Source organism: Podarcis cretensis (genome assembly GCF_951804945.1).
Source record: "Podarcis cretensis genome assembly, chromosome: 11".
In the NCBI taxonomy this organism is placed as follows: Eukaryota; Metazoa; Chordata; class Lepidosauria; order Squamata; family Lacertidae; genus Podarcis; species Podarcis cretensis.
Genome location: NC_137180.1, coordinates 27,308,857 through 27,336,615, shown reverse-complemented (window position 1 = coordinate 27,336,615; position 27,759 = coordinate 27,308,857). Strand labels below are relative to the sequence as shown.

The 27,759-nt window shown below is 42.3% G+C and overlaps 1 long non-coding RNA gene across 2 annotated transcripts; it reads right to left on the bottom strand.

Annotated features, from left to right (window-relative positions):
- On the bottom strand, nt 1-27,581 carry LOC307226901. 2 transcript variants are annotated; one of them, XR_013843674.1, is made up of 4 exons: nt 27,499-27,581; nt 24,068-24,148; nt 22,792-22,893; nt 1-519 (listed from the first exon to the last, which is right to left on the bottom strand). It is a non-coding gene; the product is annotated as an uncharacterized lncRNA (long non-coding RNA). The 2 variants fall into 2 exon arrangements; XR_013843675.1 differs by lacking the exon at nt 1-519 and having other exon boundaries at nt 22,322-22,893.
- Nucleotides 27,582-27,759: the final 178 nt, after the last annotated feature.

Genomic DNA, 27,759 nt, shown 5'->3' with positions numbered 1-27,759 from the left:
GCCATTGCGTTTAGTTTGTGCCGTAAATCTTCAGCCTGATGCTCTTGGAAACTCCTTGTTTACTTGCACTTTTGGTCTCGCTCTTCATTATCTTGACACATTCTCTCTGTAGCTTATTATTATTATACTTGAGTCTGCATATTTTTATGCCAACAAACCGTGTGTGCAAACGCAGCAGCTTCAATTCCTTGACCTTCATTGATTATGTTAACTTGCGTTGCTCTTGGAAACCTTCCCAGTTTGCAAATTGGACAAGGTTAGCCAGCTGCTCATACCCTGTTCCTGTATCTTGCTATTTACATAGCGCTGGCCACTGAAGATGCTCAGCTATTTGCTTGTGACATAGAACACAAATCTCCGGTTGACGGAGGCAGAGTAGGCCGGGCCATTGCAGCAGCTCCAAACCACTTCAATGTAAAAAAAGAGATATAATGAAAGCTCTACTTGTAATACAAACCAACAGTGGCTGCTGGTGCCACTCCACTAGGCTTTTTTCCACATGGCAAGCTGCCAGCCAATCTGTAAAAAAGAAAAACAGAAATGTGGGCTAGGAATGGACAAGACCGTCATTTTCATTCTCTCTGTTTCTCGTTTCTCCAGTCTTCAGTTCACCACATTTCTACATCAGTTTGCAATATTTACCTAATTAAAATAAAATGCCCATGAAAACGAACCAGCATTTTGGTGTGCATTTCTCTTGATATACACATTTTATGTGCTATTTTGCCTAGGGTGGCCATATTTGAAACAGTGAAAATCTGGACAGAAAAGTGTTGTTTGGGGGGTGGTGGAGCAAAGTTGTTGAGCTTTTTCTAGTTCTGCCCAAATTTTTGAGCTGTTTTTATGTAAAATTGGCAAAAACGACACAGCCGACATGGGCTGCCATACATCCAGATTTTCCTGGACATTTTTGATGATTTCCGCCTGGACGCTGCTGGTGACACCAGTATTCCAGATATGTCCAGGAAATCCCAGGTGTATGGCAACCTGAATTTTGCCTAATTTATACACATTTGAAAGAAGTCTCTCCCCCCCCAATGCATTCTTGTGTGTTATTTTCACCATTATAGGCATTTTCCTGTGCACATTTTCTCCTAATATACACAGTTTTTGGCAGGAGAACTGCACTGTATAATCTGGAGAAGTATAATTTTAGAAGAATAGCTTCATTTTGAGACATGCATAGTTTGGGGAAGTACATATTATATATAGGTTTGCATTTAAGTTCAACCCGAAATGAATTTCTCCCCCAACCCTAACGTTAACATACTGTACGATCTAGATAAGCTTCCTTCTGCCTCCAACAGTAGAGGTAGAATATAGCCTTCACGTAACTAAAGCTGCTAGTTGCTAACTTGAGGCTCTCCCTTAGGGTTGCCATATGTCCAGGAAAACCTGGACATGTCCTCTTTTGGAGGGCCAACATGCCCATCTGGGCAGATTTTTACATTTTAAAGGAAATGTCTGGGTTTTTTTGCTCGGGCTCAAGGCTTAAGGCTCAGGCTGCTCTGCATGCTGTGACCGCTGCCAGCCCGAGCCTGAGAAAGAGGTGGGCGGGCAGGGCACCCCTTTCTCTGGCAGTGGCTCAGGCTGTCCTCTTTTTTGCTCTTCAAGATATGGCAAGCCTACACTCCCTACACCTTTCAGTCTACAGATATGAGGCTGTTGTGGTATCTTCTATTTTCCCCCAGGGCCTTTGGTGCTCCTTCTCCTGCCTACTGTCATAAGCAGGAATCCAGATGTGCTACACAGCAGTGGGAGGAAGGGGGAGAAACCAATGGACAAAAAATTATGGCCACTTAAGAGAGTCTGTGAACAAAAAATGCCAATTTTCCAGCTGAAGGAGGATGAATTTGCAGTTTTATGAGAATTTATACCTCCCGATTCAATCACTTTGACATTCTGATTTAGTTTTTGATTATACATCTCTGACATACATTACTGAGGATTCTACATTGCTGACAGTTAATATCAGGACTTGTATTTAGAAGGACAGGATATTGATACCATGCTGTCAGGAGGGAGTAAGCTGACAAGGCAATGAAAAATACAGAGGGTGTTACCAGCTTTAAGGCTGCTACTTTCTCATGTGTGCCCCTTGTTGGATATAACTTTGTTTTCAGTCAGTTCTGTGGGGCTCTGCAGATCAGAACAATATATATGCAAGCAGCTGACTATATATGAAATTGGAATTTGCAAACCTTCTAACGGGGTGCAGCCAAGCTAAAAAAACCAAGGTGGAATAAAATGATGTAAATTCTTACATGCCAAATAAGCATCTTCAGTTTACAATGGGGAAAAAATGCCCAATAGAAATGACTTGAAACAAACATACATAAACCCTGAAAATATTAACATTTGGGGGTTATGTTGTATAAGAAGAAGAAGAGGAGGAGGAGTTTGGATTTGATATCCCACCTTTCACTCCCCTTCATGAGTCTCAAAGTGGCTAACAATCTCCTTTCCCTTCCTCCCCCACAACAAACACTCTGTGAGGTGAGTGGGGCTGAGAGACTTCAGAGAAGTGTGACTGGCCCAAGGTCACCCAGCAGCTGCATGTGGAGGAGCGGGGAAGCGAACCCAGTTCACCAGTTTACGTGACTACCACTCTTAACCACTACACCACACTGGTGTGGAAGCAAGCATTCACCCAAAGAGTCACAATCTTATTCCAATTTAGTACAGTTCAGAAGTATGTGACTGTAGATGTTCTGACTTCTCCTCAGCAGGGAGAGAAGGTACTGTATCCCCCCACCTAATTATTTTGTGCTTTCTTCCTGTATTTTTATATTGTGAACTGCCCTGAGCAGAGGTGTCATCTTTTCCAGTTGATTGAAGGGGCCCAATGCAACATCCTGACATCAGTCATGTGACATCATAAGGATCGGATGGGGAGGAGCCAATGCCCTCTGAGTATTGAGGAGGCCCAAGCCCCTCCAAAAATACATGGTGGGGGCCGACGTTGTCTTGGCCTATAGGAGCAGGCACTGATGTCGCTGAGATCTTCAGACGAAGGGTGATATACTTAATAAATAATAACAAAATAAAAACCCATGAGGCAAAGCAGCAAGAGTTTAAGCACCTCAGATAGCACCTCAAAATGCAAATCTTGCTCCAACAAAAGCAGGAGTTGACTAAGTCTTTATGAATCCCTCTGCTCAGATTGCTGCCGCCGCCACCACCTCAGGTGGCTTCTCAAAGGCCCAGCTTCTCTGCCTTCTCACCTAGTGTGCTCCTTGCTCTGCTGGGCGGTTTTGTGGAGAGGGAGCTGATAGGCTTCTTGGATGCATTAGACTAGGAGGAAGACAGGACTCAAGTTCAGGAACAGAGGTTCCTGACTTACAGCCTTGGGATCACTGCCAGGCCCCTGGTTTTGTTCCTCAGCTGGCAGTACAGCAGGCCCAGACTTCACCAGCTCATCCTCCATCCCTGAGTATTTATCACCACTCTAGTCTGGGGCCATTATTATTAGTTCCATTTTAAAATAGCACATGGGACAGTGGTGAAGAAGCTACGGCCTTCCAGTCATTGTTGAACTACAACTCCCATCAGCCCTGACCATGGGCTATGTTGGCTGGGGATGATGGGAGCTGGAGTCCAACAACATCTGGAAGTCCAAAGCTTTCCCATCCCTGCCCCATGTGCTTTTTTTTTAACCATCAATAAAAAGCAGTGAACCTGGGACCTTCTGCTTACAAAGTATGTATTCTGCTAGTGACCTTTGGCCCCTCGCAAAATATTACATCACTGATGGCATTCAGATGACAATTATTCCCACAGTTAGGCTAGATGCAAAAAACATTGCACCAGCTCTTAGGCCACAACAATGTGGCACATTTCCTGGATCTCATCTCAAACCAAAGGATTTTGGGGCTAAAGGGAGCCATTTCTAGATGTTCCTTACTCTAACAGAATTCAGAAGGCTCTTGCATACTTGCAAGACTCTCACAACTAGGTCTGAACTCCAAAATAGGTTCTATTTATAACACAAGCTCTCTTTGATTGGGAATCAGAGTTCCAGGCAATTAGCTAGCAGAGTTTTAAATTAGTTGAGATCAATGAGAGTGATGGATATTTTGCATATCTGAAAACTAAGCAACTATTTAGACACCTAAATTGGGTGATCTTGTGCATAGTTATCCTTGAGTTACTGCCACTTAAATCAACATGACTTACGGGGTCCTAATTGAATGCAGTTGTTTGCAGGTGCAACCCAAAGAAAGTTAGGGATGCTTAATTCTCGTTGATTTCAGCGTGACTTGGAAGTTAGCTTAGGCTGGAATGCATTCCTAAGGTTTAAACAGAGGTAGCAATTGAAATCCAAGATCCACCGGGGTGAGCAAGTTAGGATCCAGTGGGTCTCCAGCTCAGCCAGTTGAGTTCTGGTTCAGCCAGGCTATACATCCATAAGTCCCCAACCTGAGCTCAGCTGGAGATATGCCATGTAACTCCTCCATCCTGGCTGAGTCTTACACTGATGTAAGCCCTGAAAAATGGACATTCTGGGGGAGTGGGGCCGGGCAGGCTGGACCATAGACTGAACTCCATTCAGCTCAGTCATGTGTGACCTGACAACCCACTGGCCCAAAGGTGGTGTAATTCAGGCCACATTTTTAATGGGGAGGAAATGGGCCCAGGTTCACCTCCACACACAACTCTGAAAGAGCACTCAGGATCCAGCATAATTTACAGCCAATGTTCAGCTTATTTCACTTCCACAGTGCAGCTCCTCATGTAGATGATGCAGGGAATTTGCACTCAGGAGACAGATCTCAGGGCACTCAGTGAAAGGCATTTTGCACCTAGGGAATACTCTCCACAAACACAAGGTCCACCATGAAGTCCAGGAAGGGAGAATGACACCTGCTACTGGAGGACTGGGAGATATGGTGAGCTCCTCAGCAAGTCCCCTGTGGCCAGGTAGGGCAAACCCAGGAACATTTTCTGGAGCACCTTGTTCCTGCGGACTTGGACCTGGGCTTGCATCAGGCAGAGCTCCTTAATGACTTCCCTGTCTAGTTGGAAGAACTGGTAGCATTCCAAGTCAGCCAGAGTAAGCTTTTGGAAGTGGGCAGGTGTGTTGTGATGCCTCCACACCCTGTGCTGCGCTTGTAGCAACAGGTAGTCCTCATTCCAATGATGATGCTAGCTGAGCTGGCTCTCTGTGTTTTCATGGCTCCCCCTCCCTTTTCTCTCTGTGCCAAGCTGAGGTCAGTTCAGCCAGCATTTGCCCCTCCCAGTGGTTCCAGTGGGGTTTGGGCCAGACATACGTTTTTAAAAAGGTAAAAGTAAAGGACCCCTGACAGTTAAGTCCAGTCGAAGACGACTCTGGGGTTGTGGCGCTCATCTCGCTTTACAGGCCGAGGGAGCCGGTGTTTGTCCACAGTTTTTCTGGGTCATGTGGGCAGCACGACTAAGCCGCTTCTGGTGTAACGGAACACCGAAACCAGAGCAGCGCACAGAAACACTGTTTACCTTCCTGTCGGAGTGGTACCTATTTATCTACTTGCACTTTTGGGTGTGCTTTCGAACTGCTAGGTTGGCTGGAGTTGGGACCGAGCAACGGGAGCTCACCCCGTCGCCGGGATTCAAACCGCCAACCTTCTGATCGGCAAGCCTAAGAGGCTCAGTGGTTACACCGGTTTAACTTAAGCTGCCATAATTTACTTTGCCTTCCCATAATTAGGTTTGTTCCTTAAGCAGCTATGTGAAAATTTGCTTACTATGTGACTTGATGGCTTCAAAGTAAATGTTCAGGACATCATGCCTCTATAAATAAATAAATTTTTGACATTCCTGATCTGATATTATTGTTGCTGGTTGCTTATCACTTCTTGGACTTTTATATGTATAATTACTATACATTGCATTTTCCTTTCTTCCTTCTTCTTTTTGGTCTTCCGCTGTGTTGTATAGCAGTTATATACCTTCTAAATAAATTAAATAATAGCATACTAGTCATACCATGATGTTTCAGAATTTCTCAGAAAGGGAAGGCCAGTTTTGAAAAGTGTGAGTTATCCAGTCTCATAAAGCCTTCTTTTGAATAAAAAGATGATCAGTCAGAAAATAAAAGCATAGGCCTGGTTAAAAAGATATGCACAAATGGAAATGAATCTTGGGCTTGTAGATTCCGCTGCTAACACAACTCCACATTGGTATTTGTACCTGTAAATCAGTTTTGCAATTTTGGGAGAGGGGAGACTGTGGCACTGGGGAGTGGGCAGGCTGGTGAGGCCCCCTAGATTTAGAGGCCCAAGTTATCCTGCCCTCACATGAAGCCTTGGGTTTGCAATTTTGGGAGAGGGGAGACTGCCTACTGGGGAGCGGGCTGGCTGGCAAGGCCCCCTAGATTTAGAAGCCCTAGGCTTCAGCCTACTTAGTCTATACATAAATCCAGCACTGGGAATACCACAACCCCTTCTGTGATGTATGTTTGATGTTTTTAGGGTGGTCTTTGGCTAAGGGGTTGGGCAATGTCAAGAGTCTTTAAATGTTCTTGCACACCATTGTTCTGGGTCTCTCCCTCCTTGCAAAGCGGGAGGGAACTCTGTTGCAACAAAAACTAAAGATCTGCCTTGCTTTCCACTGAATCCTGCCTCCATCCATTCTCCATCCATTCTGACCGATCATGGACTTAGGGGACTCAGAGTTCCATGTGGAGTTGGGCAGCAAAAGCCAATACCCTCCCTTTTTTTACATCAATTGCTTCTGGGAAGGATAGAGTAGAGTAGATGGTAGCTCCCCCTCCCCCTCCCCCTCCCCCCCATGGCACCCTGGAAAAGAAGAGTGATTGCAGGACTGGTGGTCGAAGCCAGTATAAAAACCTGCGGTTCATCTGGGAAACTTTTAGGAGAGTATGGGGGCTATAGATGGAGGAATCAGTTATTCCTCCAAAACCCTGGAAATGGAAGTGTCTTCTGCAAATGCTGGAACTTGGGGTCCAAGCAGCAAGAAAAAGACACATCACAGTTATTATAATAAAAAAAGTGAGTAAAACTTTGAGGAATCTTTATTTTGAAGAAAGAGAGGATGATAATAAAAATAAGATGTTTGGAAGAGCAATCATATGGAAGATTTAATCTTTAAAAGTTTGTATTGCATCTTTTAAAATAAATCAAATACGCAGAGCTGTGGCAAAGAGAGACATTTGCAATTTAATGAAAAAAGATTACAAGGATAAATGGCTTCATGCAACTAAATGCTCTATTTCTTATCTAGCCAAGAAAATGCAAGCCAAATTTGTCATTGCTATTAAAAGCAAAACAATTCCTGACAAATTTATAATATGTGCAACATAGACGTTCTGTATTAATTTTCCCAATGTTTGCATATAACAATATATGAGTAATCATCAATCTGCCACATTAGAATATGCATTTCAGTGTGCTGAGTCTCAGCAATGAGTTTCACTGAGTGTCTTGAGTCAGAGAATAAAATGCTTCTAAACACATGCTTTTGAATTTGTGCATCCTTCCATTTTATCTGGTGTATTTGAATTTGCTTCATCCCATGGCTGCAGAAGAGCACCATGCAAGGAATAGCCTCAGATGGCACACCTATGCATGGTTTTATTGAACACATGGCAGTCAAAACAGCTGGGCTAGTCAAAGATGTTTAAGATTTAAGCATGCGTAAGTAATACCCAAGGGACGCAGGTGGAGCTGTGGGTTAAACCACAGAGCCTCTGGGCTTGCTGATCAGAAGGTCGGTGGTTCGAATCCCCATGATGGGGTGAGCTCCCGTTGCTTGGTCCCTGCTCCTGCCAACCTAGCAGTTCGAAAGCACGTCAAAGTGCAAGTAGATAAATAGGTACCGCTCCAGCGGGAAGGTAAACAGCATTTCCGTGCACTGCTCTGGTTCGCCAGAAGCGGCTTAGTCATGCTGGTCACATGACCCGGAAGCTGTACGCCAGCTCCCTTGGCCAATAAAGCGAGATGAGCGCCGCAACCCCAGAGTCGGTCACGACTGGACTTAATGGTCAGGGGTCCCCTTACCTTTACCTTTAAGTAATACCCAACCCAAAGGAGCTCAAATAAGTTGGCATGAGAACTTGGTTTTGTTTGTGCTGGATACTTGGCAGTTCTGGTGAAAGGAACGCCACCTCTATTCAAACGGATGAGGCAGGGCTCATAGGACAAAAAATATCTGCTGCTGGATTCCAAAGCTATGGCTACTGTAGGGATGGGAGCATGTATGGGATGTGACGGACTTCTCCTGCTGGTGCAAAACAAACCAACCCTAGGAGTGAGCACTTGAAAATATTTAGTTAGTTTTGTTTTTGCTTCTAAGGGATGCCTTCGTGTGGTTTCACATTAGTTGTCACCATCATGGAATTGAAGAGTTGGAAGGGGTCCTGAGCATCATCTGTTCTAGCCCAACCCCTTACAATGTAACAATATGCAGCTGTCTCATATGGGGATCAAACTTGCCACCTTGGCATCATCAGCATCATGCTCTAACCAACTAAGCTATGTGGGCTAGTGTAGTTTCATTTAGGCTTTACCATTATTTCAGTGGAAATCCTGCCTGTGTCCTATTACCTGTAACTACTGCGTTGTTCATCCAAATGGCATGTTTTCAGACATTCTGCTCCTCCTTGAGGCCATTAGACTTGATACATTCCAGACAGATTTACAACAAGAAAAAAGAGTAAGTACTCTGAAAATACATAGAGCTTCAAAAAACAAAAAACAAACAGAATAAAAACACCCAATCATTGGTGCTGCCCAAATGCCTGCAAAAAAAGAGAAGATTCCAACTAAACATCAGGAAGAACTATCTGACAGTAAGAGCAGTTCAGCAGTGGAACGGTCTCCCTCGGGAGGTTGTGGAGGCTCCTTCATTGGGGGTTTTTAAGCAAGGATTGGATGGTTATCTGTCATTGAGATTCCTGCATTACAGGGAGCTCGACTAGACGACTCTCAGTATCTCGTCCAACTCAACAATTCTGTGATTCTATTCTATGGTACTGAAATGAAAACAAAGCTGGCGTCAGGCAGGGCTTCCTGAGGAAAGCATTCCCTAGACTGGGAACCACTACAGGAAAAGCCTGTATTCTTATGAACACCCTGCAAAACGCCCTTGGAGGTGGGATGCAGAGAAGGTATCAGATGACTTATAACTCAAATGTATTTCATTGAAATGCCACATTGTTTCAAATAGCCTGCTTCCCCTCCAAAGAAACAGGCTTGCCACTATGAATGGATGGCTCAAGGTAAGATGCTTGTGGGGAAAAATGGACCGACACCCTATTAGGGTCCTGATCCAAGGTGATTTCTGCCACAAAAAGGAAATGCTGGCTCAAGCAAGATGGAGACCAGTAAGCCGAGGGCTCCAGAACTGACTGGGAACTATGGCAAGGTCAGGATACTAGACAAGGGCTGAGGTGTTAATTCAGCATTCTCTAGGTTTAGGACCACAGTTAGCAAACCTTCACCTGAGATGAAAGGAACAAGTACTGTCTCAATACCTAGACTAGGTTGTCAAAATCAGACAACAGCACGGAACACCAATAGTACAATTTTCAAAACAGCAAATGTTATGTGTGCCGGCGTGGTTGCTCGAGAGCAAACAGGCAAGACTCCCCGTGGGTCTTTTCAAGGCTTTATTATCTGTCCAAAACGTTCACAATGCAGATTGACTCAGTTCCATATCTCTTCACTCACTAGCAGAATCTAGGAATGGGCAGTCCTTAAACTTTCCCCAGCAGAGTAGTCTTTTGACCCCCACCCTATGCCTCCCCTCTCTGCGTGTAAACCAACTGTGCAAAGAAGGTGTGGGCAGAGGGGGACCTGCCTCCCCCTCGCTTTGTTCCTGCTTGATGCTGTGGCTCTCCCTTGCATCCTCCGAGCCTTGAACCCCTTCCCCACTCAAGCCGTAGCTTCCCTCCTCCGCGGAGGAAGTGCTGCTTCTCACAATCTTTGGAGGCTCCCTGTAACCCAACTACTCTTCCACCTCTTGCCTCTGAGCTGATGGCAGTTCCCTGACAGCAAGAAAGCCAAGCAGCTCAGAGTTAAAATGAATCAACAAGTTAAAACAGATGAAACACCAGGAAAAGCCTTCCAAAATAAAGACACCTTAACATGTGAGAAAACAAACTGAGAACCACACAAAGTTTGCTGGAGAAGACATCTCACAGCATGGGCATCACTAACAAGGAACGCTCAGTTCTGCACACTTGCAGATCAAATTTCTGTATATGGCCTAGAAGCTGTCAGGATAGCAAGGTAAGAGAGCAAGAACTGGCTTAATAGGCTCCCTGTGGCCTACTTCAGCAAAGAGTCGGTTTACAAAATTCTTCAATTTCTGAAACATCTTCCAAGGTGGCATCATGTATAACTCATCCCTATTAAAAATGCCCAGTATGGCTTTACTTTAAGTGTCAAATAGGAGAGGGTGTCTTTGTGTGTTTTGTGTAGACTGCACTTATCTTGTCACTTGTTTCTTTATTCAGGGATGTAATATGAAATGCAAGTTTTCAAAGGAGATCCAGAACCGTTCAATCGTTTCTTCTCAGTACCTGGAAGCCTCATCACAATCAATAATGGAGGGACATGACTTCAGTCACCCTCATCAGCAGGCACCCAAGCATATTACCTGAGGATAATCTGTGAAAAAGAGCCTCGTTTAAGTATGAAACGCCTACTTTCCTCACTTCTTATTTTTTAAAATTCTTGGATCAATAGCTTGGGTGGAATGACATCGGAGGAAAACAAATATAATACATGCTATTTATTAGGAAAGTGCTAACTGATGTGAGTTTTATTCAAAAATACATCACCAGGTAACAATGAAAGTTTGTTTAGATGGCATAAGTATAAAAGTAACATTGAACACTTTTTTAGCAAATGCAGGAAGTGGATTATTTATTATTTATTTCATAAAATTTATACACCACTCGAAGTTGCTTACAAAAGTTAAAAGGCTAAAACAGATTAAAATTACACCAGCTTTCTGTGGATCTGAGTAGGCTTGACTAAAAAAGAATGTTTTCTGCAGGCTCCAAAAAGAGTTCAGTTAAGTCGCCTTCTTGATATCAAAAGGAGGGAGTTCCAAAGTGTAGGTCTTAATGTGGCACCATCGCCACCTCCACTTGGCTTTTTTAAGAAGAGAGACAAATCCAGACAGGTTTTATTTATCTATTACATTTCTGTCCTGCCCTTTCTCCCAAAGGAGTCTAGGAAGGACACCTATACCTGTGTGACACCTACAGTACTTTTTCTTGTTGAGGAGTTTCAGGAATTCCTCAAGTTTTAAGACATGCCTAATCTGGGAATTATTGAGACCAGAATCTTCTAACACTGAATCAGGGGAATCCCAGACCAAGTATTCCTATTTTCCAAGGACAGTCCCAAATTTACAAAAGCTGTCTTGGTTTCTGATTTGATGCTCAAATGTCCCGTTTTTCCTTAGGACATCCCTATTTTCATCGGAGAAACGTTAGAGGGCATGGAAATATGTGATACCCATCCCACCCCATGCCAGCCAAGGAGATAATTAACTATACAAAATCTAGAAGACATCTGGAGGCAGCCCTGTATAGGGAAGTTTTTTTAGGGTTTAATGTTTTATGTTTTTATATATGTTGGAAGCTGCCTAGAGTGGCTGGGGGAATCCAGTCTGAGGAGCAGGGTATAAAATAATAATAATAATAATAATAATAATAATAATAATAATAATAGGGGGAAATAGGGATGTCCTATTCAATTATTATTATTATTGAAGAGTACATCCATACAGTAATACCTTGGAAGTCAAACAGAATCCATTCCAGAAGTCCATTCAACTTCCAAAACATTTGGAAACCAAAGTGTGGCTTCTGACTGGCTGCAGGAAGCTCCTGTAGCCAATCGGAAGGCATGGAAGCCCCGTTCGGCTTCCAAAATTAGTCACTTCCTGGTTTGTGGCGTTAGGGAGCCAATACGTTTGAGAACTAAGCTGTTCGAAAACCAAGGTACGACTGTATTTTCATTGGAGAAATGTTGGAGGGTATGAAATCTGTGGTCTCTGGTGAGTACTGGCTTATGGCAACAGTGTGGCCAGACCCCCAACATGTTCCCACACTGACCAGCATCCAGGTTAAAGCGGCCCTATTAGCCAGAACCTCCTGACTGCAATAAAGTGCAAAAATTACAATCCAATAGAGTGCCTTTGGCCCAATCTAGTATTATTAGACTCATTGTGGAGTTACAGAGAGCAGTAAATTCTATTTCCCTCCCTATACACTGACATACTTGGATGGAACGGCCCAGGGAAATGGCAGCCGGGTGTGATAGTTGGAGTGCCAGAGGGCACTGTGAAATGCCACTAGAGATAACTGTTACAGCTGGCATGCTGTTAACGACAAGCATTTTCTGTTCCTGGTATGGCCACAATGTGCTGCATTGCTATCAAAGGCAAGTGAAATTGCTTCCTCTTAATGTTGCACCCACGAAAGCCAGAATGCTAAGCAATTATACCTGACACTTTCCCTTTTATTGCTCACCATTGCTATGATCCTTATTTCCAGTTTCTCCACAGACTGGTCTAATTTGCCTTTTTGGGGGGTATGGATCAATCCTTCTTTTTGCTCTCTGCTTGTCTATGGATTGCTCGCATGTTGCATCTAAAGGAGGGCCTCGCCCAATGTGACCCGCGAAGTTTTGATCTTCTAGAACTGCCTGTTAAGATAATGATCGCCGAGCTCACAAGCGAATAATGGCATGAAATGACTATCGCAGATGGTTTGTATTTTTTATATTTAAAAACTCCCCAATTTTATTTATTTTCAACTGCAGATCCAGTTGACCAGAATACAGTGGTACCTAAGGTTACATACGTTCAGGTTACATACGCTTCAGGTTACAGTGGTACCTCGGGTTACATACGCTTCAGGTTACATACGCTTCAGGTTACAGACTCCGCTAACCCAGAAATAGTACCTCGGGTTAAGAACTTTGCTTCAGGATGAGAACAGAAATCGTGCTCCAGCAGCGTGGCGGCAGCGGGAGGCCCCATTAGCTAAAGTGGTGCTTCAGGTTAAGAACAGTTTCAGGTTAAGTACGGACCTCCAGAATGAATTAAGTACTTAACCTGAGGTACCACTGTAACGGTAATTTTTCAACACCGGTGTGCCCGTTTAAGGACGCGAGCTGCCATTTATCAAAACATGTCTCAGGCTGAAAAATGGGCAAGTGAATGCAGATGAAGAGCGGCTGATTTATGCCCCGTCAGATGGCTTGTGTTCTGCTATATCTCTAACCACATCTTTGAAAGGAATCATGCTTTCTTTGTCAGGCTTTGATGAATAGAAAAATTCCGCCAGATATGTGAATGAACAATAGCAGGGATGAATGTACGGCACCCTGTCTATTGATCACCATGGTTTTCCATTGATCCCTCTATTGCGCAGTAATATCAAAATAAAGATCAATACTTTTTGGGGGAGGAGGAGAGCTGTCATAAAGTATGGGGCTGCTGTGTAGTACAGCTGAAAACACTGTGGGGTTTAATCTAGTTACTAGTGAAATACAGTGGTACCTCAGGTTACATACGCTTCAGGTTACATACGCTTCAGTTTATAGACTCTGCTAATCCAGAAATAGTGCTTCAGGTTAAGAACTTTGATTCAGGATGAGAACAGAAATGGTGCTCTGGCGGCGCAGCAGCAGCAGCAGGAGGCCCCATTAGCTAAAGTGGTGCTTCAGGTTAAGAACAGTTTAAGTATGGACCTCCAGAACAAATTAAGTACTTAACCCGAGGTACCACTGTATAGCATTACATTTTCCAGTAAACCGAAACTATTCTAGAATAGCATTACCATGATCTGATCAGAAATAAACAAGTCAGTTCCCATGTTGCTTATTTCGACTGGCATCACATGGGAAATAAGAATGAGATTAGAAAGGTTTCTCATTAAGTTTCATATTGTTTCTTCCATGCCATAACAAAGTAAAGCCAGTATGGCATAATGGCTGGAGTGTTGAACTAAGACCTGAGAGAACAGGGTTTGAATCCCCATTTACCCATCAAGCTTGCTGGGTGACCTTGGGCTAATCACCATTTCTTACCTACCTCACAGGGTTGTTGTGAGGAGGAAATGGGGAGGAGGAAAACCATGTGACCACCTTGAGCTCCTTAGAAGAAAAGCTGGTATATAAACATAATAAAATAAAATAAAATAAAATAAGGTTTGGTTTTCTACTGAACAGCAAACTGCATTATTTTTACCAGATGCACTTCAGGTAATTTCTGCAGCTGAGAGGAAACTGCAACTGGTAACATTCAACACGGACACTGCTTGCTCCCTATATAATTAGAGCCACTTTCACATGGGACGCTGGAAAAATTGCATCCATGCAGAAAGTTGCCATTTGTTTCCACTGTCTAACTAAATCAAGAAAATCATTTTCTATCTTTCCCAGGTGGATGTAAAGCAAAGCGAACATGAATCACTCGATAAAAAACATTCATTCCTGTCCTGGAATCAAGAGAAGGCAGTTCTTGAAGCATCACTTCGCACAAAATGAGGCTTCTCAAACTCCCCTTGAAAAGCAACTATCATTTTGTTTTCGAAAAGCAGAGAATCAGCCATTGTGTTTCTCCCTCCCCCAAGGCCTTGGTGTAGCCTAAAATGGTGGCTGTGTTCTGTCTCCATTGTCTGAGGCAATATCCTGGGAATCACAAGGGCACTATTCAAGTCCCATTCAGTGGCATAGTGGGGGGCGTGGGGGGCGGTGGCACAGGGACGGTTGTCCTGGGTGCAAAATTGTTAGGAGTGCAAAATTTCAACACCAGGTGCTGCCTCAGTACAGCTGTGTGCTTTCATTGCTGGGCTCCATTGAAAACAGCTTCTCTATCTGAACCAGGAAGTGACCTCTCCAAACAACAGAGCAATCTTTTCTTATCTCTGCGGCTCCTATCTCCTGGGTTACATGGATGCTGTTAGGCACTTGAATACGCATGTGTACTCCACCCATTTCCCTCCTACCCTCCACGCAGTCCCGGGCACTGGCAACCCACACAACACCACTGGTCCCATTTGCAGGTTTTCCATAGGAATCTTGTTGACTACGGTGATAACAGGAGGACCAAGTTCTGGATGGGTGTTTGACCTGATCAATCGTAACTCCCTTACGTTCTTATGAAACCTGCAAAAACTGAACAGCATCCCAACAGAAAGTCTGCTGGTTGTTGTTGTTTAGTCATTTAGTTGTGTCCGACTCTTCGTGACCCCATGGACCAGAGCATGCCAGGCACTCCTGTCTTCCACTGCATCCTGCCATTTGGTCAAACTCATGCTGGTAGCTTCGAGAACACTGTCCAACCATCTCGCCCTCTGTCGTCCCCTTCTCCTTGTGCCCTCCATCTTTCCCAACATCAGGGTCTTTTTCAGGGAGTCTTTTCTTCTCATGAGGTGGCCAAAGTATTGGCGCCTCAGCTTCAGGATCTGTCCTTCCAGTGAGCACTCAGGGCTGATTTCCTTAAGAATGGATAGGTTTGATTTTTTTTGCAGTCCATGGGACTCTCAAGAGTCTCTTCCTGCACCATAATTCAAAAGCATCACCATCCAAATTCCATATAAAGACTGTGATGTGCAAACTCCTATCTAGGGCTTCAGTGTCAGCCAATTTTATCTTCAAACACACACACACACACACAGAGTTCCCACCACCATCTCCAAATCCAAACGATATTTTGGGGCTATACCTTGGTGAGACCTGGACATACATACAATATCCTTCCTGAACTGAGTCACCCAGCAATCTCCCTCAGATAGCTTTGCTATTGGGCCAGGTCTGGGTCCTGGAAAGGCATTTTGTAGCTGTCAAGCACCAAGCAGCTATAATTCTAGGAGACAGCATGGAGCGGAGAACCTTCTGACATCATTTCCACAGGTTGTGAACAATGGAGGAGTTAAGCCTTAATGCATTTCTAATTAGAACTTGGGGAAAAAGAATATGCTTCTTTAGGCAGCAGCTCAGAAAAGTCTGGGCCTAATGGCATGCAGATGAAAGTCATCAGGTTTTTTTTATAGCGCAATCCTATCTGTGTCTGCTCAGAGTTAACTCCCATTAAGTCCAATGGCACTCGCCTCCAGGTATGTGCTCATCCAAGAATGTTATATTGGTCTTTATTTGTATAGAAGATAGTTTTTTGGGGGAGGGGGACTACCTGCAATTGTCAATGAAATGTAGTGTCAGTTTCAAACAATGGAATTCTTCTTTCTCATTCAAAAATAGATTGTGTCCGCTTTTTTGTCATAAAAAGAGAAGTGCCACAAGGAACCATATTTGTAGCAATTTTACTAATGATATTTTTATGGCCTACATAACCATGAAAATATGCATGTAGCCAAAGACACTTATTTTATAATAGCACTTAAATGCAGAAAATGTGACTAGTAACTGTTGGCAATTAGTGTGTTTCATAGAAGAATGGCTTAGACTAATATGCTGATTTAAAAAGAAAATAAATCCATAAACCTGTTTCATAGCTACGGAGTCTGAAGTGTGTGCCTCGCCATCTGGAGTCAGTACTTGTCAGCTGCCCGGAAATACATTTGCTCAGGTTTTAAAAATCAATTTGTAGGAATATAGCCATTTGCTCCATTGTCAAATATTTGCTCTTACCTATGTTTGATTATGGAGATTGTGATATTATCTCAGTCATCACATTTACAGTCATTAAACAGTAAATGTCAAACTCCTTTGAAAATCTTCTCCCCATACCTTTGATCTTTTGCACCATATGTATTATGTATATTATGTATATGTATTATGACCTATATACTGAAATTCCCGCATAGCCATTGTTCTGATGCAGTTATTATAACAGCATAAGGGGGTATTCCAAAAGGAGAAAGCTTAAATGTGTTCTGTACAATTGGCTCTGTTTTTCTCCTTATTAATGGGAACTGCAGCATTTCAACATGTGTTGTGGGATCACAAAGGAAAGGAAAAATTGGATGTGAAATGAGCGTGACCCTTGGAAGAATGACTGGGAGACTGACGATATCAGTCAGGGGGATGATGACTACAAATCTATTGCATTCGTGGAGGATAGAGCTATTTGATGGCGACTAGCCATGGTTCTACATCTACCTCTATGTTCTGCCTCTATAGTTGGAGGCAGGACAGCTCTGAATACCAGTTGTGGGAGATCACAAAGACTCAAGTCATGCTTTGGAGTTTGCCATAGGCATCTGGTTGGCCACTGTGAGAACAGGATGAGTCCCGGAACTGATCCTGCAGGGCTCTTCTTACATTCTTAAATACAGGCGGTGACCATTTTGCGTGGGGGTCCTGTTCCTGAAGCTACGGTACCAAGCACTCTCTTCCACCATTTCAAACTGTTGTGCACAGCAAGCTTTCTCTATTTCCTCAGTTGATGTCTCACTGATGAAAGTGCATTGTGGGTGCTTCCCCCCAAAATAAAACACAAAGATGGTGCTGTGGATGCTATTTTAAAATGTACAGATTCTATTCATGATTCATTTCACTGGCACTCTTATGGCATTCTGCACATGACTGTAGTCACATTGAGGCAGAAGGGGGGGCTGCATCCCTGCCCCACTGTTGCAGTCCCCCAGCTTTGTTGCCAATAACCATGCATGGGGGGGGGGCATTTTAAGAATGGGGAGTCTGTTCTATGCATGCAAGCTCTCCTGTGATTTTTTAATCAGAAGAAAGCCTGTACATATAGACCCTATTCAGACCTATGACCCCAAAACATGAACCAAGGGGCCAGTGGTAGATGGGGCAGGGCCAGGAGACACAGCCCCACTGGATTGCTCCACCCATTTGGGATCAAATGGAGAACAGCTTCACAATTTCCAGGCCTGGTTCAAGATTCTCAATCCTTGGCACACCCAGGTAGCACAAGGGAAGACTCCTTAGTCTGAAAACATGGAGAGCTGCTGTAAGTCACATAATACTAAGCTAGATAAATCAACAGTCTGACATGTATAGAGAAGCTCCCTGTGTTCCTATTGGCTCAGAAAGGGGAAAAGTAGACAATGAGCAACAGAAATTAACAGACCCAAAGCACATTCCGTGACAGAGACCTGCAAGTGGCAGTTTTCATTTGTGATTGTTTTTCTCGTCTTTGCCTGTCTTTGACCATAATATAAAAGAACATTTTCAAGCAGCCATGAGAACAATGACTGACTGCCAGTCTCCACATATGCAGTCAAGGACTCTGTGCTTCACACCAATGGCCTTCTGTAGCCAGTTTTGGGGTGGCATGCGGGACTATAAGGAGGTAGGAGTAGTGACCTCCCTGCACATAAATATGTGTTTTATCTCACACTACAGAATCTTAGGGTCATTGTTTCCATTAGATGCTTTCTTTGATGTGTATTCACATGTAGTTTCAAAGAAATGTTACAAGGGAAAGGAAGCACTGCCTTACAGCCAGGTAATGGAGCTACAAACCTGTAGGTGTGCTGTCTGTCAAATCTTGACTACTGACAAAGGGTCAACATGGTAACTCCGAAAGTATTCTTGTAAATATTCAAAACAAAATGAAAAAATTCCTTCCAGTAGCACCTTAAAGACCAACTAAGTTAGTTCTAGGTATGAGCTTTCGTGTGCATGCACACTTCTGTGTGCATGCACACGAAAGCTCATACCTAGAACTAACTTAGTTGGTCTTTAAGGTGCTACTGGAAGGAATTTTTTTATTTTGTTTTGACTATGGCAGACCAACACGGCTACCTATCTATAACTTGTAAATATTTATACTGATGTTCTGACCACTTAAAAACCATGAAGCTTCTAGGTCAAATAAGTGTTTGGTTAAGAAAAGAGTACTTTCTTGTTAATTGATGCTCATGCAGCATAGACTCATGTCCAATTATTGAGTCTACCTCTCTCCCAGTGTCTGCTTTTTAAATCAGCTGTTCATGTAAAATACACTGAAATCACTTGCCTTTGGTGGAGAGAATACTATTAATATATATTACTTGGAAACCTTTCAAGTAAATAGTGATATCTAACTATTTATTGCCTCATTGAGTCTGGGTAACCATACCCTCCCCATCATTAGTGCGGATGGAAGTTAGACATCGGCACTGATGGGTAAAGATAAATTCTTGCTAGATAGGGAAGCTTAAGTAACTGCTGTTTTTGAAAAGAAGCCCTGATAAATGCATGCATGAGAGGAAAATGAAGGTGGCATGCAGGGTAATAGAATTAATTTTTAAACATGCTTTCTCCGCCCCCTCAATATACATAGCATTGGTCATGTGATACCACAGACTAATAGATTGCTTTTTGCCCACTGTTTATAATAGCTACTCTGAGCCTTGAATATCCTAAAGTTCTAAATGAAGATTTGATCCTCTCTCAAGTACAATAAAACCATCAATGAAGACAAAAACCGAAGAATAGGGGCAAAGAAAACATGAAAATGAAATCGGGAGGCCACCCAGAGACCTGCCAGCTAAAACATTTTGTCCAAAGCATAATGAATTGAGATTTCTTTGATTATTGCTCAATAATGATGGACACAAAAAGGTGCATTCATATTTATCTCTGCATGGAATCAACCTATTTAGTGCCCCATTTGAGTTGGTATAGGGAACCACTTTGGTCCAGGCGTCTGGATTCAAAATTGTTTATCCCTGCCTCCCCACCAGCCAATCACGTGATACCATATGACACCAGGTGGATCCCCTGCTAGAAAGCAGTAGCGCTTGTATTTGGCCCTGTATTTAAATAGTTATGAATGCAAGCCCTATTGCAAATGAACTCACAAACCATGTGCTCTCAATTGTTATTTGGAAGCAGTGTTTGACTCTAGCACTGTTTAGGCACCAAATGCAAATCATGCTCAGAATGGTTACATTCTGGAACTCCCAAGTGAAGGTGACCCATGACTAATTCAAGACCAACTTTTGGCATGGACTGGATCCCCTCTGGAGACCAGACATGGCTTTCAGCCTCAGATAAGGTGATGTGAATAAGCAGAATCTCCTGTTTTCTGTCTCTTATTTCCTGGGCCTCATCAGTCCTAAGCACCACTAGTACATATGTGGGGCAATGGCAGCAACACAACACTTTTGTCTAATTACAGTGGTGCCCCGCAAGACGAACGCCTCGCAAGACGGAAAACCCGCTAGACGAAAGGGTTTTCCGTTTTGGAGGCGCTTCGAATTTCCCTATGGGCTTGCTTCACAAGACAAAAATGTCTTGCGAGTTCCTGCGGGGTTTTTCCCCTCCCCCCCCTTTTCTAAGCCGCTAAACCGCTTATCAGCTGATCCACTAAGCCGCTAAAAGCCGCTAAGCCGTCACTGGGCTTGCTTTGCAAGACGAAAAAACCGCTAGACGAAGAGAATCGCGGAACGGATTCTTTTCGTCTTGCGAGGCACCACTGTACTTGTTTTCTGAAACTTTTGAGTGTGCTTTCTCTTTGATTGTTTTTAATTTTAACACCTTCACTTTACCCTCCTTTCTTCCTATTTTATGAGGACAATATAATCCCCATTTCACTTCTGAATGCTGTTCATTATTGTACATCATGAACAACATGCTGCCTTGCGTCTTTCAGATAAATAACGCCAGTGTGAAAATTTCCTTATCCATCCTTATTGTGTCATCGACCTTCTCTGAAAGGTGGTTTGCACTGAATTCATGGCAGCATAAATCAGATACGGGATAGCACTGTGTGGCAACTTGGCACAGTGCCAGGAATCAGGAACTTAAATAAATGTAAGTGATGCATTCTGGCAGTTTGAAGCTACCAGGATTTTGTATCTTTCCTAATACAATAAGCCAGTGTGTAATAAAGCACACAATATTAACTTTTGTTGATGTATATGATGATCAGACAGCCTTTTAAGGAATATATTATATTCTTAATTCTTCAGATTTAGATACGCACATGATGAAATATTGGGTGTGGACTAGCACTATAAAATACTGGCTGTGTTGCCATTTTTGTTCCCAACCTTCAAGTCTGCGTTCCCATTTACTTAAGGATGGCTCCAACTCATACACAGCAAAATTAGATCTATAGGTATTGACTTGGAATTATTGTATAATTCTAGTGATCAATATATTTATCACAATATCCAAATTAGATTAAGGGATATTGAGAAACAAAACATTGAGTCAGCTGTAAATAAAATCTGCTACCCGAAGTTCTACATTTTAAATACAACTGATAACAGGATCACTTATTGTTTTCTTATTTTCTTTTAATTGCTTTTTATTAATTTTCTTACTTAATAGACAAACATAAACAGTAAAGTCACCAAAATAATAAAATGACAATTGCAAACAAAAGAAGATATATTAGAAAACAAACAAACAAATAACCATACCAAAAACATACATACAACCACAAATCCGTAAGTTCTTACATACAGACTTATGTCACCATATTCTTTAATCCTAATTCCTTTTCTTCTCCGATAGACTTCCACCTTCCTCTAAGCAGGTCTGTTTTATCTATTTGTTAAACTGCTCCTTTTATCCTTTCTTCATTTCTAGTACTATATTAATAATCCATATTGTGGTATGCAAAATTAATCAAAGCAAATCCAAGTTTTTACCTCTGGACACTTTTTTTCACGGAAATCTCCCTTCTTTGCTTTCTCGTGCTGTTCTATCCATATCAAGTGATGTTATTTCATTTAGATCTCCTAATAATATAATTTTTTCGTCGCTATAATCCAACAATCTATCCTAAAATTCTGCTTTCTTTTCATTTGGTACATAGATTCCCACAATGACCATTTTTTAATCTTTGATATACTACTTTTATCGCTATCATTCTGCCTTCTTCATCTTTAAATAAAAGCTTTGCGGCTAATCTTCGTAGCATATATAACTAGGCTTCTTTTCTTTACTACATCCGAGGAAATAAATTCATCACCATATTGTTTTCCATTGCCCACTGTACAACCAGCTATGTAAATGTGCATTATCCCCCCTTTTGAGTAGTTTAACATCATGGCATAATGAAAACATCAGATTCTACCTGTCTGATATTAACCCGGAGGTAACTGCAAGGGTGGTTGCGTTTCTGTCAATAGTATCTCTTATAGAGTGGTGAATGGCAAAGTTTAGCGGAAAGACACGCCAATGAAAATTTATGTTACTATGCAGTGGTACCTCGGGTTAAGAACTTAATTCATTCTGGAGGTCCACTCTTAACCAGAAACTGTTCTTAACCTGATGCACCACCTTAGCTAATGGGGCCTCCCGCTGCAGCGTGATTTCTGTTCTCATCCTGAAGCAAAGTTTTTAACCCGAGGTACTATTTCTGGGTTAGCGGAGTCTGTAACCTGAAGCATCTGTAACCTGAAGCATCTGTAACCCAAGGTACCACTATATATCTTACATGGCTGCTTCTTTGTGTATATTTCAAAAATTTTGTATATGGATGCTTTAAGATGGTCTGTATCTGTAATGCCTAATAAAGGTTTGGAGAAAGAAAGAAGAATATTATGCTCCAAGCATTTTTAACATGAATGGCATTAAAATAAACAATGATGTCTCAGGTGCAGTGTAAGTCCTAACAGTCCAAACAAAGGGAAAGGCAGCTCCGATAAACCAGCCTTCCTGCAATTTCAATCCACTTAAGGCAAAATCCACTAGAATATTCTCCTTCATGAGACCCATTTTCAAGAGAAAGGAAGCTGCAAATGAGTTCTTATGCTTTAGAACAGTTCTTAGTAATTTTCATGTGAGATCACGGTGGCCATTTTGGGTGCTATGATCTTGGGCTCTTGCACTGTGCTCTCGCTCCGAAAAAAAATTCACCTTTTTGAGGCAAGAGTGAGGCGTGGGTCATGTGACTCACCCAGAAGCGCATTCTGGAAGATGCAAGTCCCAGTTTCAGGCTTGAAAAGGTCAGACAGTATGGTAATACTAGAGGCCAGGCCCATCCAGTGAAGCCAAAAGACTTGAAACAGACAAAAGGAAGCATTTCTTAACACAGCACATAGTTAAAACTATGCTCCCACAGGATGTAGCAAAGACCATCAACTGGATGGCTTTAAAAGAGGTTTAAAAGAGGTTTAGACCAATGGAGGATAAGTCACAATGAGAACAGGATGCTAGACTCTTATCCTCTAAATGTGCAATGGCAATAACTATGGTATACGTGATGTTATTAAGCCTTTTATAACTTGAAGTTTCTGCATGTCCCCCAAGCAATCTCATGTCAACGACAATCTGTCTAAATAGCTCTCCCATTTATCTGACCTTCTGGTTATTCAAATGTTTTAGACGCCCTCCAGGCAATTGGATAAATTATGTTTGTACTCTAAAGTGTACATCTATTCATTGTCTTTTTGGTCCTTTTGAGCAAAAATAGTAGGCTTGGGAGTTTGAACTTAGCAACATTCACTTGCGACTCATATATATTATTTCATTCTTCCTCTTACTTCCAAGCGCTAATATTATATCATAATCATAATTCTGCACTCACTGCTGCAGGCTTATCTCAAAATCCATATTAATCACATTTCACTGTAAGCCCTCCCAGCAGTTTCATCTTGAGATCAAACCACGAGTGCTCCCATTACTATTATTATTTATCCATTTCTATAGCAGTTTTCAGTACAGCTTGATTCACATTCTTGCCTGCACAACAACTGTGTGTGAGAGAGCACAACTTGGCTAAAGCAATACAGGGTGTGTCACTGTTGAACAACCATTTGAACCTAGGCTTTCCAAATCCACCAACACAATGCAGTTCAATGATCAGTGACCATTGGTCCTCACTTCTAAATATCTAACAGCTTTTCAACCAACCTTTACTTAAACTACACCAACTGAAATTAATGGGCCTAACTTACTAATGTCAGTGGATCTGCTCCGAGTAAAAGTTAGTTGAATGCCACCCCAAATCTTATTTATTCCAGTTTTGTTAAAGAAAGGTGCACCATGTAGTGTTTGTGCATTATAAGCTTCTTAGTTTCCTTTTTAATATTAAACAATAACTGAAGTTGGTCTCTTCCAACTCTATAATTTGATGAATCTATGCAGTGGTTGTTACACTCTTCAACCATCGCCCATTAACCACTAGGTGTTTTTGGTTTTGTTTTTTTTACAGAATCTCCAGATTCAAATACCATTTGCTGGCAACTGGAAACAGAAGAGGGCTGTTCTCTTCATATTCACTTATGGGCTTCCCAGGAACATTTTCTTGGCCACTGTGGAAAAGAGAAAGCTATCAGTGGTCTTCTTCCAATTATAAGCTTCAGATTAGGTGTATAAAGTATGGTTTTTATACTTTAAAAAATGGTGAACCTAAACAGTTCTGTGAGTTGGGGGTTAAGTACTACCTAGGAAATGGAGACAACCATAAACACACTTTCTTGGAAAGGAGTTTATTTGAACTCAGTGCTTGTGTTATAATTAGGCATTCATAGGATTTGGCTGTACAGCTCAAGCTAAAAGGGAAGGGGGAAATGGAGAACACATCCACTATTGGCAATGGAATGGCTATGGGATGGGGCAACATGATGGTTTCCTTGTGAGTTTCCAAGTGCATGCGGCTGGCCATTCTTGGAAGCAAGGCAGTTAGCTTCATCCAGTGGAAGCCACTATGCTTTGTGGCTGAAGTCTGAGAGGCAAGGACAGACCTTTCCATTTTGATGCCTCATGGTCTAAAATAGCTCAGAGTAAAGTTTTGGTTCAGCTGATAAAAAAAGAACTGAGAAACACATTATTTTCAGAGTTCTTAAGTGCCCTTCTTCTCCAGGATCCTGCTAATATACAGATCAAAATCTTCCTGCCCAGGCAGACAAATGCAACCTACAACTAATGAACTGTCATGTAAATTCTCACCAGTCACCTACAATAACTATTTTGGGAACTGGGGAGAAATCTTTTTCTCCACAGTAACCGTCAAGTAAATTCTTAATTTTAATACATTATTTAGCAGCTTCAGTGCAGTTTACCGAAATTCAAGATCTGTCTCCCTTTTGTCATGTAAAACATTTGAAATGGACCACAGCTTCCATTGTAGGTGAAGGAGAGTGGCAGACATAGAGTGCCAGACAGCCTTTTTAATAAACACTAAATTCCAGTGACTGCTGAAAGCCTCCATTTCTGTATATTCCATTCTGTTCTCTTTAATTTCAAAAGTAAATCAGTTTCTAACAACAAAAAGAGAGAGCAAAATCTTGATCTGAGGCCCCATCTGCACTATGCATTTAAAGCAGTATCACACCACTTCAAACAGCCATGACTTCCCCCAAAATACAGTTTGATGTTAAGGGTACTGAAAATTGCTAAGAGATCCCCATTCACTGCACAGAGAAACAGTTATCAGAATTCCCAGGGAAGAGGGATTGACTGTTAAACCACTCTGAGAATTGTAGTTCAGGGTGATTCTTTGGGGGAAGTCTTGACTGTTTAAAGTTGAATAATACAGCTTTAAATGTATGGGGCATAGGTCTCAAAAGTCCAAGGCTCACACACTACATTCACACTGTTGTCCTTCAAACACTTACTTAAGAGAGTGATCCCACTATACACAATGGAACTTAAGTTTTCAAGTAAGGATAGTCCAACTGTTTTTTCCTGAAACACTGTATGACAAACAATTGCAATTTATTTTGACTATATGGTCAAAATATATAAAATATATAAATATTATAAAATAAATAAATCTATATATCCTATATAAAAATCTAGCAAGCAAACAGCAAACAGCACACCCTATTTTTGCTGAATAACACAAATGCAAATATGAAACTGGAAAGATAAAAGTTCTAAAACATGCACAACACTCCAAGCATAAAACATTATAATTGATGGGACTAGTTTTACGGGGTAAAAATCAGCATCCATTTGGCACAGTAGTCTGTAACTAGTAGCCCAATTCTATATGCTTTAAATAGAGCAGTATAAATAATGTCATCAGCACATCATAAGAAAAAGGCATATTATGTGACTGCCAAGAGGAGTGTGGATAAAATAGTGTCATGTACATGTTGAGGAATACTGATAAATTTGTAGAATTATGAAGCAAAATCTGGCCAATTTCTAACTGCTGCTCAAGGTAGTATAACTCCAACACCACCCCCACCTTTTCATGGTGAAAAATGACGCCATGCTGATGGCAAAATTACATCGGGGGGGGGGGCTCCCTCTCTTATATAGTTAGTAGGACAAAGCCTGAGCTTAGACTTAGAGGGAAAAGCTACAGGTTGAAAAAGCAGGAAAAAACCATGACTGATTTCTGCTTGAATCCGAGGCTGTGGCTATGGGAGAAGCAAAACCCTTTTGGGATGCTAAGGCTCCATCGTAATCTCCAAAAGGAAACTCAGACCCGGGATGAACACCTGGAACTCCTTGAATCTTGCACCGCTCAGAGATTGGGGTGGCATACAACAACAAAGTAGACATGGTCATCAGATCTTTCATGGGATGAGCAAAGAGCTTAAGGGGGAGGCAGGTGTTTTCTGCACAAGAGAGGAACCATGAAGAAACACTGCCAGTCAGTGTAGACAACACTGAGCCAGCTGGGCCAATGGTCCACCTTGGTGTAAGGCAATTTCCAGTGTTCCTATGAGAGCCGCTGCTGGGACAGGAAATGCGGGCCTAGGTGAATAAGAGTGCAACCTGGTTTATGGCAGCCTGTGCCTGGAGCTTGGCCCTGAATCCTGGGTGTCAGGAGACGGGTTTGCGCTATGCATATGTGCCGAAGGAAAGGCGCTCTCGACGACCACTTTCCTATGGTTGCAGACGTCGCTCCTTTCTTTCTGTCTGTCTGCTCTTCAGGTAGAAATACCGGCTGACAAAAACAGTTGGTGGCAATATATATATATATATATATATATATATATATATATATATATCGTTAAGAATATACATATGGGCAACATATATGGTCATATATTATTGTTGTTTAGTCGTGTCCGACTCTTCGTGACCCCATGGTCCACAGCACGCCAGGCACTCCTGTCTTCCACTGCCTCTCGCAGTTTGGTCAAACTCATGCTGGTAGCTTCGAGAACACTGTCCAATCATCTCGTCCTCTGTCATCCCCTTCTCTTGTGCCCTCCATCTTTCCTAACATCAGGGTCTTTTCCAGGGCATCTTCTCTTCTCATGAGGTGGCCAAAGTATTGGAGCCTCAGCTTCAGGCTCTGTCCTTCCAGTGAGCACTCAGAGCTGATTTCCTTCAGAATGGATAGGTTTGATCTTCTTCCAGTCTATGGGACTCTCAAGAGTCTCCTCCAGCACCATAATTCAAAAGCATCAATTCTTCGGCGATCAGCCTTCTTTATGGTCCAGCTCTCACTTCCATACATCACTACTGGGAAAACCATAGCTTTAACTATACGGACCTTTGTCGGCAAGGTGGTGTCTCTGCTTTTTAAGATGCTGTCTAGGTGTGTGTGTGTGTGTATATACACACAGGCAATATAAAGTGTCAAAATAAATTGCATTTTTGTGTCATTAAACCTAATACGGTATTTATAAACATGAATTCCAAATATTGTTAAATCATATGTACAAACTGGCTACACATGAACAAGTTGTGTACCAACCTAGACTTGCCATGGGCGTCGATAGGAACGTGCAGGATGTGGCTAAGGATCTGGCATCTGCAAACAGGGAGCAATACTTGGGGGGGGGGATTTGCTGTTTTTATTTTTTATTTAAAAAACAAAACAAAATACGGGTGGCCTTGTGTCGCCGGGGGAGGCATTTGAGTTTTGTCTGGGTCCCCGAAAACCCCATCCCTGGCCCCTCTTACAAGTGGGGCTCTTTGGCTGCTAGACATGACAGGAAAAAACCGCCCCTCTTTC